At 29.2% G+C, this 14,120-nt stretch overlaps 1 non-coding gene across 1 annotated transcript; it reads left to right on the top strand.

Annotated features, from left to right (window-relative positions):
- The first annotated feature begins 13,690 nt into the window (after positions 1-13,690).
- Trnar-acg (transfer RNA arginine (anticodon ACG)) lies at positions 13,691-13,763 on the top strand. Its single transcript has one exon. It is a non-coding gene; the product is annotated as a tRNA-Arg (tRNA).
- The last annotated feature ends 357 nt before the right edge of the window (positions 13,764-14,120 follow it).

Here is a 14,120-nt window from a genome sequence, read left to right as displayed (position 1 = left end):
CCATTTTATGATCCACTTTTATCTTAAGCAGGCTATAATATTTAAAAATTAGATTTTTTTTTGTTAACTTGCGCTATTTATATTGCTTCTATGTTTTGAAAAATATTTCGAGTTGCAATAATTTGACTTAGTGAAAAATATTTTCTACAGAATTGAATAATCGAGTGACTTTAAAATATTAACAAATTATAATATAATTGAGCGATAGACACAATATTATACATCATAAATATTTTCTTAGACGTCTTACGTATTGTATAATAAAATTAGAATTTTTTTTATTAGTTTGCATATGTTTACAGGTTGTGCAGATACACCTTGTGCATACTCTTGTAAGTCATAATTATTTGAGTTAAGTATAGATTTATATTATCCAAGATTTACCTAACTTATTTAAATATTATTATTGGGTTTTGAAATAATTAATATGTTATGCCACTCGATATATGTTTAAAACAGAAAAATAGTAATAACGATTTAATAAATAACACGTACTATTTGACTACAGATAAATAAAATGAAGCATATTTAGATTCTGCGATAGAAGAGTTGTGGAAATATAATATTAATAAGTTTATTGGTCCTAAAAGACACATAATGTATACTTAAAATTGTTTTTTAAACATATACCATATAGCTTATTATATCTTGTCATGTTTATTAATATTTCGTACCATTGTTAGGGGACATCACTCATCAGGGAACGTATTCATTTCATATTAAGTGTAATAATTTATAAATATTTATATGTACGATTTATGGTCCGTACATATTTTTTTATCTACTCGTACTAGTCGTACTAACTACTTAACTCAACGTATACCTATGATTCTTGTATACAAATCACTGTTTTCTGAAAATCTATGTTTTAGGCGCGCTAGCTTTTTTGTTAACAAAGTTTAAGTTTTTATAGTAATATATATATAGACAACGGTATATTATCGATCGGATGGCTGTAAATTTAAGATGTTTATTTCAGTAGGAAAACTGTTACGAAATCCGAAACAATAATGAGCGTTAAAGTATAGTCTTACATGTCACATATATCTAATAAATAATAATATATATTGTAATACAGTGAAATCCCGCTACAACGAACTCCGGGGGACCGAATTTTTTTTCGTTATAACGGACATTTCGTTGTAACGAAAATTCGAATAATAAGCTCTTTATAAGCTCTGTTTTTCGGCAAGGGACTTCTATGACTTTCGTTATAATGGGAATTTCCGTTGTATTGGTATTCGTTTTATTAGGAATTTACTGTATTTTTATTTCAATATTACCTATGTGGTTCGTAACAAGAGTAACGATAATCTCAGATTTTTCGAATCGGATTCAAAACTTCAAAGATCATTTTTGATACGACTGTTCCTATTATTAGACGTAATTATATCTTACAAAGAAAGTTTGAAGAAATCAGATCAGACAGTCGACGTTTTGGTTAGGAAATTATTTTTAACGTGTCAGTTTTTTTTTTGTCCACACAAATTTGTACCAACGGTTTATTCCTTTCCGGATCCATCCGTGTAGTTGGCACGTTGCCTTAGTAAATCGTAGTCTCCTCCGGCGGACGAACTCTATGTATATTGTAGCAGTGCAGCACTAGTCACTAGATGGGTTTTAACTTTAATTAATTACATCGAACAGCTCATAAAATACCTTGAATTCCATCTTCTAATGACTGTAATATAGCAATAGTTTTCACTACCAAATTTTAATTGCCTTTACAGAATGATTTTAATGTTGTAATAAGAATAAGACCAATAAAGTTTGAACTTGGGAGATGATTATAATAAATGTTTGTTGGTAAAAAATAGTAGGTAGTTAAATCTAATTATACTTAGTGATATCCTTAAAATTACAGTTGATGGATAACTATTAATTAGTGAGTGGTAGATTAAATTAAATGATATATAATTTATAAAAATTCCACTATATTATGTATAAAATATTATTATAGACTATAGTATTTCAGATATTAAACAATTGTTGTTATAATTTAATATTTTTCTTTAGCGGACAATTACGATTATGTATAAAATATCAAATTATACTATAAATACATTTTATACGATGATGGTTAATTTTTTTACTGTATATTATTAATTATAATATTTTTAGATCCTCAAAGTAACAAGTAAGTTTTGGTTTTATTAACAATAACAAACATTTTATTTTATGAGCCTTTCAAATTTTTATGTTTGAATTTTAGTGAAATGTATTATTTCAAAACACACTATTATAATTCTGAAATGCTATAAATCCTCTTTATTATTTAACAATAATCCAATTGTAGTATTGTTTTTGGAAATATTATTTATCTATATTTTAAAATGTATTGCAGTCTAATGTAAATAGGTACGACTTTAAGAATAATATTCATTAGAATAGAATTTGTTTAATTTCTTTAGCTTATTGACTATTGAGATGGTATAGTTTCAATGATTTATATGATTTTAAACGTTGTTAATATTTTTTATTTATAATATATAAACAAAAATGCTTTTAATTTTTAATTTAAATAGTTAAGTTTATTTTAATGTTAATCTGATAAATATAACATCATAATGCTGTTTTATTTGTTTACGTTTCTCTATTACTTTGCTTTCGGACAAATCCTAAAATCAAATTTAAACCACTGTCGGCAGATGCTAAAAATAAGCCTTGATGTGTTGTGTTAATACATATTACATCTGTAAATGTCGGTAAACTATTTTATATTTTAGATGCTTCTCAAACATTAATTTCGATAAACTATAAAGTATAAAAATATATTATGATGAATTATTATAAATTATTACTTATTTTAATATTTATAATAATCGACACATTTATATTAAACGTTTTTAACTTAAAACTATGTATTATTGTTTAATAAAATTACGCAACTTGATGGAATTTTAATGTTTTAAATGTGGAATGAAAACGTAATAATTATACTATAATAGTATTATTGTTCATTAAAAATGACGTATACGCATGAATTAAACTATTTGAACATTTATTTATTTTTTGACAATGATTCTTGAAAATAATGTTTATATAATATTATATAGAAAAAATTATTAAAATAATTATTTAAAACAAGTAATAAAATTAAATATTTTTCGCATAGGTGGTATACTTATATAATAGTATAAATGACAACATGCAGTTGTTAAGCGTAATAGCCTTGACACTGTTCACACGGTCTCTTCACATTTTTCAACCACCGAAAGAAATGACAAATAGCTCTGTATTTTGTTCCTTTTATGTGCGGAATTCCGCGTGATGCAAATTCAAGCGGACCAGTAGACCCGTCACCACTCGCCGGGTCAAATGCGCCATCAATCCACACAGATGTTTGGAGGATTACATCCTGTTCCTTTACAACATAATCATTTAGTTTGTTTGGACCACTGGAATAGTGTGTAAATATTATAAATCATCGTGAGGTCGCAGTAGTATGAGAAACAGTTCATACTCAAAAAATAAAAATAAATTTTACTTGAACGTCCAGGATACTAATTTTGTGTGGTTGAAAATAATATATAACGTACACGAGTATATTAATATATTAATATACTTAATATTTAAATATTACAATCAATTGTTTTGAAATTGAGTAATTCATAATTAATATTAGGTGTATTGGTTTTTTTTTCTGAAAATGCAAAAATAATATTATTTTAATCGAATAGCTGTGACGATAAAACGTTTTAAAATAAGTAATTTATGGTTTATATGAAAACGTAAATTTATTTAACATAATATGATATAGCCCATATAGGGTTAAAAATTACTAACCACACTGTGAAGTAATCGAATATTTTGAATTATTAAGAATGTAGTAAGTAACTAATATTAGTAAACATCATGGTTAACATGGAATTAAATGGCAACAGTTTATCACAAAATGTAATATTATTAGGTACCTTTATATACTATAACTACATGATTGGAATGTGATCAAAAGATCGTATTATAGTATAGTTTTAATACTATATTATAAACAATTTATGTATGCGAAATACTATTATTTCTAATAATTCAAGTGAGGTTGAAAAGGAAAAAACAGTTAATTAAATAAGTGCAATAATAATATTGTAACATTTGAAAACACTTTTTTACATTGTAACCTAGCTACAATATAATATAATAATATCAATAATGTTTAACTAAACAAAACTACATATCGATATTTACAATTCAGTAATAATAATTTTGTTATAGTTTTTTTTGACACAATCGTGAAAAGCGCAGTATAGATATATATTTATATTATTAAATAAAATTAAATAAATATATATCTTTGATATTTATTAATTTATATTCAATATTCATAGTGTATAATTTCGAAATAACTATGATGTCATTGTCAGCTGAACTGAAGAATTCTTCATTAATCACTTCGGCTGGTCAGTTCCCCAGAAGAGTGAAGAACGTTTATTTATCCCCCCTCAAGATGTCGGCGATCATACTGCTGGTGCTACTCGAATTAGCCACCGTAGCTGTGATCGCCGCACCATTGAATTTGGACCACGAATGGGCGGCGATGGTCGTACCCGTTACATGGTCACCTGCAGTAGTCACCTCTACCCATCAAAGCCGAACTTCAACACTGCTCGAACCTTCCCAAAAGTTGTGGACAGTGGCGAAGTCGTCTCCCCGTTACAGTACTTGTCGTGGAATGTCTTGTCACGGCAGGAACTTTGGCAAAAGCCGCGATGGCGAGAGTTATAATGATGAGAGGCAAAGTGGTGAAAATCGGCGAGTAGAAAATCAGTACCACGATAAGCATTGTGGCAAAAACAAACATCAGGAGCACTGTAGCATGAAGTGCGATAAGCCCTTTGGCAAAATCCGCCACAGACAACACTGTGCTAATAAAACCCGAAATGGCGTAGGTCGTCATGGTATTAATGATAACAAACAAAACAAGCAGCAGAACATGAGAAACGACAACAAGCGCAAAGAGTTAATCGTGGACAATAAGGTTAGCTAGTGCCGTCGTTTTCGATATTCATTTTTTAGTAGATCCGCCAAACTAGTTAGTGGTGAAGCTAAGTCGCCTCAGGCTTTTGAATGATTTTTTTCAAAACAATGTCCCGTCTTAGGATATCATACAAATATGACCATATATTTGTTATTAAAATATATTTGGCGTGTACAAAGGTCGTCTGCAATGTAAATTGAAATGAGTTAAATTGATATAATGGGCCAAGGGAAAATCTCAAGCGAATTAGCTAAAATTTAGCTATTTTTGGATGGTTATACGTTTATTTATAATTTAATATATAAATTAGTAAATACAGTTGTATGTAGGCGATTAAAATATTCTAATAATATAGTTTTAAATCGAAATAATCACGTGTATCATTGATGTGAGTTTATATGACTGTTTAATAAATCAACAGTGATAAACTATGTATTAATAAAAAATAAATAAAAATATATAAATTAATTAATAGGAAATAATATAATATATTAATAAGAAAGTGAATAAAATCATGATTTACACAAAACATTGTAATGATTATATGTCAATTGATAATCGGGCAAATAAATAATATTTAAGCCTAGCCAGAAATCAGAATAGTTATTTTTAAATAATTTTCAAAATCTTGCGCACAATTAGAAATTCTTCAATTGAACGACTGCAAGCCGTGTATCGTTATAATATTGTGGCTATAAGTACTCGTAGAATTACAGTTATTTTTTTACCTATGGTAAACGGAGTCATAAATCATAATATATTATGATATTGTTTCTTATAATGGTAGTATAATCAAAATTACCTTTTTATTTAAGTGACATCATAATATAACTTATACGATTTTGGATTACATGATGTTAAATACCATATTATAAATCATATTAATAAAATAGTTTTCACAATATTATACACCTACACACTATGCATGTTTTTTTTTATATTGATATGTATTATGTTATTTTGTTTTACAGGTAATCGTCAACATAAATAATTATCGAACGCATAGTCGAACAACTCCAACATTATGGCGGGTAGAAACATCAGTACCAGCGCTGGTCTCGACCACACAAGAAAGCTTCATCGTCTGGTTGAAAAATAATAGCCTTTATTCATGGATTATGGACGTATTATGTATACCGATAAATTGTGTATTTATATTTGTATTCTCTCTGATATTCATATGCTTTCTGTGTACGTGATATAAAATAGCATTTCTTTTCATTCGTTAATTTATAAAAAAAAAAACAGTATAATAATATGAATATTATGTTTATTACCTCATTAAATAATAATTAGTACCTATATAACACTGTCTTAACTCATTGCATAATAATGGATCAATGAATCGAATGATGATGCATAGCAAATTATACTTATGGGAGAAACACATTGACTATATACAGTTTACAAATCAGTTTGGGAATAAACAATTATTTATTATAGTCTGTTAATTCTGTCATAAAATTTTTAGTTTCATTAATCAACAATAATAATAAACGAATGCGAAAGTAAATTAAATTTAATGGCGACCGATCTTGAACTTTTTTTTCAACAGTGAATTTATCACGGCTTTGTGTATTCGATTAATATTTTTGACTAATGAAGTTTACGTATATTAGATGAAAATCAAACAGCTGTCTTCCAATGCGCCTACATAATGTACGTCTTAACTGCAGCAGCATCAGAACATATTAAACTGGAGAAGATGACTATAGAAAACCTAACCTAACCGTAAAAAGGTCATAATTGTCACCCGAAAAACACTTCTCGCGTTGTACATAAATTATAGATCTAAACTGTATATCAGCTAGCCATTAGGTTTAATAGGACGTTGCTGCGTGCTGCAGTAAGTTAATAACACGACATAAATCGACGACGACGAGTGTACTACGCCGTATGTAATAGGTGTTGGTTATGGCTGCTTAAAAAGCGCCGGTGGCTGTGGCCTGCGAGACCGAATTAGTCGTCCTCGGGGATTTGTATCCGACGGACACGATTTGGCACTTAAACCGTTTGACCGTTTACAAACGACGAACACGAGCCGGTCGCCATGACGAAGGGAGACGCCAACAGCACGATGACGGTATTGCGGGTTTACCAGTTACCGCGGTAATGATGACGGTTTCTCAGGAGTATATTTATACATATCTCCGTACAAGTGCTATACGTCGGAGGGAAAACGGTGTTTGAGCGCAAAGACGCTATGTAGAAACTCCTCAGCTAGATACGCTAGATCATCAACAATCGTCCCGGACGTCCGTGTCATTCGTCGTCCGTATTGCCGCCGCATCATAGGTGTTATATAGGTAGACGCGGGAGTACGCGTATTATGTACATAATACACACACACACACACACACACACACACACACACACACATACATACGAATATAACAAAATACAACGTGTTTGGCTGCAGACGCGTGACGACGGCGCTAGGGAAAAAAGTTTCCGGCTTCCGAAAAGCTATTTCGCTCCGCTCGTTTATTATTAACTCGGTCGTTTTTGGTTACAAATTAATAATGCTCGCGGTATATTATTTACATACGCGGCGTATAGCACGCGCTACACAAATGCGTACGTATATATGATAATAATATGATGCAGAACGTTATAATATTACATCCGAACAGGAAACCGGCGCGCGGGATGACGACGGTGACGATCTTACGGTTCACAGACAGACGAGCGGATGATATGGCCGTGAAGAAATATATTATAATCATTCGGGCCGATGCTAAAAACAACACGCACGCACTAGTTGTTATAATATATAACGCGTGATGAGACTATTTGTACGGTATACATCACATAATATATAAGGACAGCAGTAAAACGTGCGGTGCAGAACTCGGCGAAAGGGGTCTTGCGGGAGACGCGCGCGCGCAACACCCCTTTTATACTCTTATAAACGGTCGCTGACGCGTTTTTAGCACACGTGTTTCGCGCGGTAGGCATAATAGGTGCCTACCGGATAAAACATCACGTTAAACGTGTGCACGTGGAGTTGGACATGGCGATGGATTATTGAGATGGGGCGGAGAGTTGATTATATTTTTTTTGAAAAACGGAAAATCTTAACCGGGCCTGGTACGCGGATTTCATGTTTTAATCTAATCGTATGTTAAAAAAAAAAACAAATCTAATTGAAACTTAATGATTGTGCGTGAGTTTTATTTTTCTAAAGAAGGGTTTTTCTCCATTGTGTCCGTCCGTCCGTTCATCCGGTACATAGTTTATACGAACCATAATAACTAGTCTTAAAAATATTTTAATAGACACTATACAGTCTACAGTTGATTAAATAAATAAGTAATTTTATAACAATTTTATTTTATGTAAATCCATACTAACCGATATAAAAAGTATAAATAGTAATATTTATATATTTATAATCGATATATGCTGTTTATCGTAATAAAAATTCGGAAAATTCTATGTAAATCGTATAATATGATGAAGTTAATTACATTATATTAAAATACGACAAGAAACTGGGAATTTAACTGCGCTCGCAGAGTAAGATTTCTTGACTTGTTTTTTTTTTAAATTTTGTTAAAATCGAAAGAATTTATATTGAAAAATATAATATTGACTATTAATTATTATTAATTATTCATACTCTTGCTATGTATCTACACGTGTTGATTTTTTATGATGTGAGGGAAGTCAAATACTAAACGCGTGTTTTCGTGTTAGATTTTCCCGTTTCGCGTCGTGTTTGATATAGTCTTACGTTTTACGATCTTCGTCGTAGAGCTCCGTGGCAGGTATTCCGTAATTGTGAAATAATATGTAACCTATGTCGTTGATTAAATATATGAAACCTATAATATATAACTAATATTATAGGTTTATATTATAATTTTAAACAAATTTCTAAAAGAAATCAATTATTTATTTATTTTTTTTTTTTTTTTGTAAATCCTCTAATATACTAAACATTATTTCACAAGATAGGATTTTACCGATAAAAATCTTTTTTACAATACTAAAATCTAAAAAAAAAAACCATATTTGATACCATTTAGTAAGCTATCTAAATTTAAATAATTGTGGAATGATAAATTAATGATTTGGAATCATTAAACACAGAATGTTATTAGTTATTACATTGAGTTTATGAAGTCTATATTATAATTTTTTTATTAATTTTTATAAGAAACTAAAAATTGTACAGAATTGGTTAGGTAAATGTTAAAAAAACAGACTGCATAATATTAATGAATATGATTTAATGCATATTATAAATAGGGAAGTAGTTTATTTGTATAATATTGCGGTAATAGAGTACATTATTAACTGAAATCCCGCCACCTTTGTAATTGATAAATGAATAATTAATCATATTAAAATTTAAAATCATATAACGTATTCTTGGGTACTCTTATAGAAATCGTGAGATATAATTCGTAATCATTTTCGTTTGTATGACCTAAGTGGCACATATATATTAAGTACCTACATTTTATTTAGGACCAACGACCTATTTATAACAGTGTTGAGTGTCGACATAATTGTTAACAGTTGGTAAAGATTTATATCAGTCAACTGCAATTCGATTGCGGCAGGTTCATAAGTCATAATAATTGTTGTATGAGTGAGCCAGATATTGTTCGTTCAATCGTTTTATTATTGAAAAAGTTGATATACAATATATTATATGATAATATTATGATATATGTGTATAGCGTTCACAGTTCTTGAATTTTGAATATTATATTAAGAATTTATTTCTGAAGAAATATTTAGAATATATTATAATTTGTTGTTTACATCATCCGTATACATAAATGTAGCAAGTAATGTTTTTATAACTCGTTTAAAGTAATACAATTTTTTATACAGATTGACCAAAAAAATATTGTTCATAGGCATATGCGTTCGAAATAACGATCGAAGATAATTTATAATACATAATTCAGGGAAAAGCCTAATTTTTATTATGTGTATATCGAGTAATTTAAAATAATTAGACTTTTCTGGAGTACATCACGAATTGTAACCTCTAGACAATTTTTGGTGTGTTGGAGATAAAAATTGTATTTTGGGACTGTGCAGTATGCACTGTATAATAATATGTATAAAATAATAATAAAAACGTCAAAACATTATTAGAATATTATATGCTGTGAACCCGTGGGACGGAATATCTGCAGGCTGAATAGACTGGTAACTGCCGAACGCATTTTCATCGAGGATAATTGGCACCAAGAACGTCGTCAACGGTATTGTGACGGTTATTATTATTATTATTTTTTTTTATTTCAGCTACCGTATAACGATCGCCGCGGACAACACTTTTCACGAAAAAACAAGACAATAAAAACTGGTATTTTTGACATACCACAGTGGCTGATTCCACGTACGCCTGTGGGCGTATACGATATTTAATATGAGTATATAATAACATAACAGTCGTATTAGACTAAAAAAAACGTTTAGCCAACAACGAACATATATTTTAATTTTCTCAATGTGAAGCACTTACAGTAATAACCGATAAAGTGTGTGCACATATATAATAATAATATACGATACAGCGCGTTATAAATTCATAAATGTTCAATAATTGTGCACAAAATAAATTTCCACCGATATACGCATGAAGCAAAACGTCGGTGTTATATACATCATTAAATGCAGTATTACAGAAAATAATTATATTTAACAAAAAGAGTAGAGTTGTTAAGCAAACAGACAAAAAAAAATTGGTGGGATGAATTCAATCGTACGTTATGATACGGTTTATGACTTGTAATTACCTTGTTTTTCAGAGATGCAGTTTGATTGCATTTTATTTACGAGTAGGTATAATATATTTATACTTGAGGTTTTCATTAGAATTTTCTTTATTAATTTATAATATTTTATACGATACAAATCAATTATTATAAACTGTAATAGCAATAAGTTTTTACGAATGAATATACTCATCCATGGGTAATAGTTGACGTGTTATATAAACTCTCATTATACTTATTAAGTTTTTATTGGATATTTTACGGGAAGAAATTATATTTATTATTTGTATTCTTTCTTTTTTCTAACTTATATATCGAATTTATCTTAACAAAGAACATTAATTTTTTTAGAAGTGTTTTTATATTACCTTATTCTATGGTATTATAGTTAGACGGTAAATCAAAGGTATTTTGGTTATTGGGATTGATATATACGAATAAATTGTTTACACATTTTAATATCTTGACCACAACTGTGAAATATAAACATGAATATTTGTTATTACAATATTTATAATTCAGTGTTTTTCACGTACTCAGTTACTGGATGTCTGTATGTAAATATTATTTATTATATTCAAATGGCCAACATTAGATATTCTCATGTCGTTTTTCGTTTTCATCAAATCACTACGGGTAAACACTGATCGTAGCATGTTTTTAGTTTTTTACTAGCATGCAATTCAAGGTTTCACTCCCACATAATATAATGAAAAAAATGCAGTTTTTATATAATCTAATAAAATACATTTTACTCTATCGATGTAACTTTATTAGTCGATTGTATAGCAAAATAGGTACCTACTATTGTTTTTTTTTCCAGGTTAATTTTTTTTATTATTACGTTTAATTATGTGGTTCCGGTGATGCCATGAGGGACCCTATACGTTTGTTTTGTAACAAAAGAAAAACAAAGAATTTTACGTAGCAAAATATAACTGCATAAAATTAAGTATAAAACGCGAACCTTAACTATACAATATAGATTTGCGTCATACCTAATATTATTATTACCTTCTATTAATATAACCTTGCAACAAAAATATAATGGCTATAATAATTGATAGGTCTTTGAAATATTTTCATTAGAGACCTATCAAAATCAATATTATTCTGCGTGAATTTGAACTTTTTATAATGTGCTCGTCGTATATTTTTAACTGTAGCTTTTTCGAAATTATTATTATCTATTGCTATAATGATCTGAGAATAGATAAATCATTGTTTACGTCAAACTATCAAACATACACAACCAATAGTTGTTTCAATTTTTTTTTTTTTTAATAATTACAATAAATTACTATATTAATCAGATTAACAACAACAACAACAACAGCAAAATCAATAATCATTGGACGTCATGAGACATAATAATAGGTCTAGAGTGTGGATGGGCAATATTTTTTAACGGGGGAAGCGAGAAAAAATAAAAAAAACGTATAAAAGTAAAAATAAACCATACCTACGTTTCATTATCTTAGAACCGTGTTTATATTTATTTTACAGCTTATAATAACAATAATTTAATCGCTGGGCCGTGTAATTTACCCACTAGCCACCACTAGTACATAGAACCTCAGTATAGTTAAATGGATGTCATCGGACTGCAAACACATATAAAGCATCGAAAGCAGTGAACTCTCTGAAGATATTATATGGATAATATCGATTCAACAGCGATAAACTATTCTACGAAATTACGATAGGTTCAACAATACGTTTAGTTAATAATGTTAAACTGAATAATTTTAAAAGCCTAAATAATAGAAGGTATTAGTAAAAAAAACTTTTTTAACTACAAAAATCGTTTTTTTTTTTTTTGTTCTTCGTATGTATCTATTTAAAAATTGTGTATTACTGTAGTTAAAAGTTATACTTATATTGCATAGTGTATACGTAGTACGTAAAGGTTCTTAATCTGTGACAGCTGCAGTTCGTGTAATATATATAGTATATATAATATTATATGTATTATCGATACATTAATTTTCCATGCACCTACCTATATAATATTAATGACGTGTATGCCGGATATTTATTTCGTCACCTCGATGTTTCCAAGAATATAATATGGTATACGAACAACACAAAATTTAAAACATTTATTTTTACCGTTGTTTATTTAACTATAAATTCTTCACTGTCGATTAATGTATTTTCGTTTTGGTCGTTTTTAAAACATGTAGGTTGATGAAATGAGCTACAGGATTTATCTATGTAATATATATAAGTATATGATACCACTGTACTATTACCACTCGGGTGCAGATATTAACCATTCGGTTTTGGTCGTGCCAAATGTGTAGTTTTATAAAAACGAACAGTATGCAACGGATACGATGGTAATATGTAAATTAAAATATTAATAAATAATATTATGTTTTATTGTGTATACATATCGTGTTGAATAATAACGAATAAAAATAAACGATGCCCACTTATACACCATTAAAAATCAGTTTTGACTTAGACCGTGCCAATAATAGGTGTTCTGCAGGATGCAAACATCATTATTTATGTGGATGTACATTATCGTTATAGGTACATAAACTTACTGTTTTTAACCTACGATTTAATATTCATTTTTTATATGGAAATTAGTAAAATATATTTCAATAGATATAATAACGTTTAAGTGTTTAGATATCGCATAAAACCTACGTGATTTAGGCAGGTATAGTCCTTAGTTATACAAAAGTATAGTAAATTCACGGCTTCTTCAAATTTATAACTTATAAGGGTTTTATATTTTCCATGTTTACGTACTAAGTTTATAATAACTAATAAATAATAATATATGGGGAATTGGAGACTATTATTATATATTTTAATAACTCGTTTTAATATTATACATTTAGATAATGTGTACACATTTACATCGTGTCATCGTACAACATGCATACGTATTTACTATAATATTAGTATATAATACGTTAATATGTAGACACATATTTAGTGTGAGTAAATACCTGGCCCTGTGGCGCAACGGATAACGCGTCTGACTACGGATCAGAAGATTCCAGGTTCGAATCCTGGCAGGGTCGACGATTACATGTTTTTTATGTTTTTGTTTTGAAAAATTACCTATCACCCTGTTTTTATGCGAGCCACGTGCTCACAATGACGCGAGATCCACCTCTATTAGGTCTCACTGATTTTTTGAAAACTTGTTTTATGATTTAAATATTATGATATGGGTCTAGCTCCACCTAAATTTAACCACGAGGACTGAAGTCTGAAGATCTGCGATATCAAGTTAAAAAAAACTCGAATATCCTAATAATAAATTTAGTCATGAAATTGTTGATAGAATCACAAAAGTATGTATTTCTACGTAATTTGGTGAAATTCTCCAAGTATAATAAACTAACTACTCATACTAAGATTAAATTATTATATAC

Source organism: Rhopalosiphum padi, chromosome 2 (assembly GCF_020882245.1).
Source record: "Rhopalosiphum padi isolate XX-2018 chromosome 2, ASM2088224v1, whole genome shotgun sequence".
Taxonomy (NCBI): domain Eukaryota; kingdom Metazoa; phylum Arthropoda; class Insecta; order Hemiptera; family Aphididae; genus Rhopalosiphum; species Rhopalosiphum padi.
The sequence above is the reverse complement of the archived record's forward strand: the minus strand, read 5'-3'. Positions and strand labels throughout refer to the sequence as shown.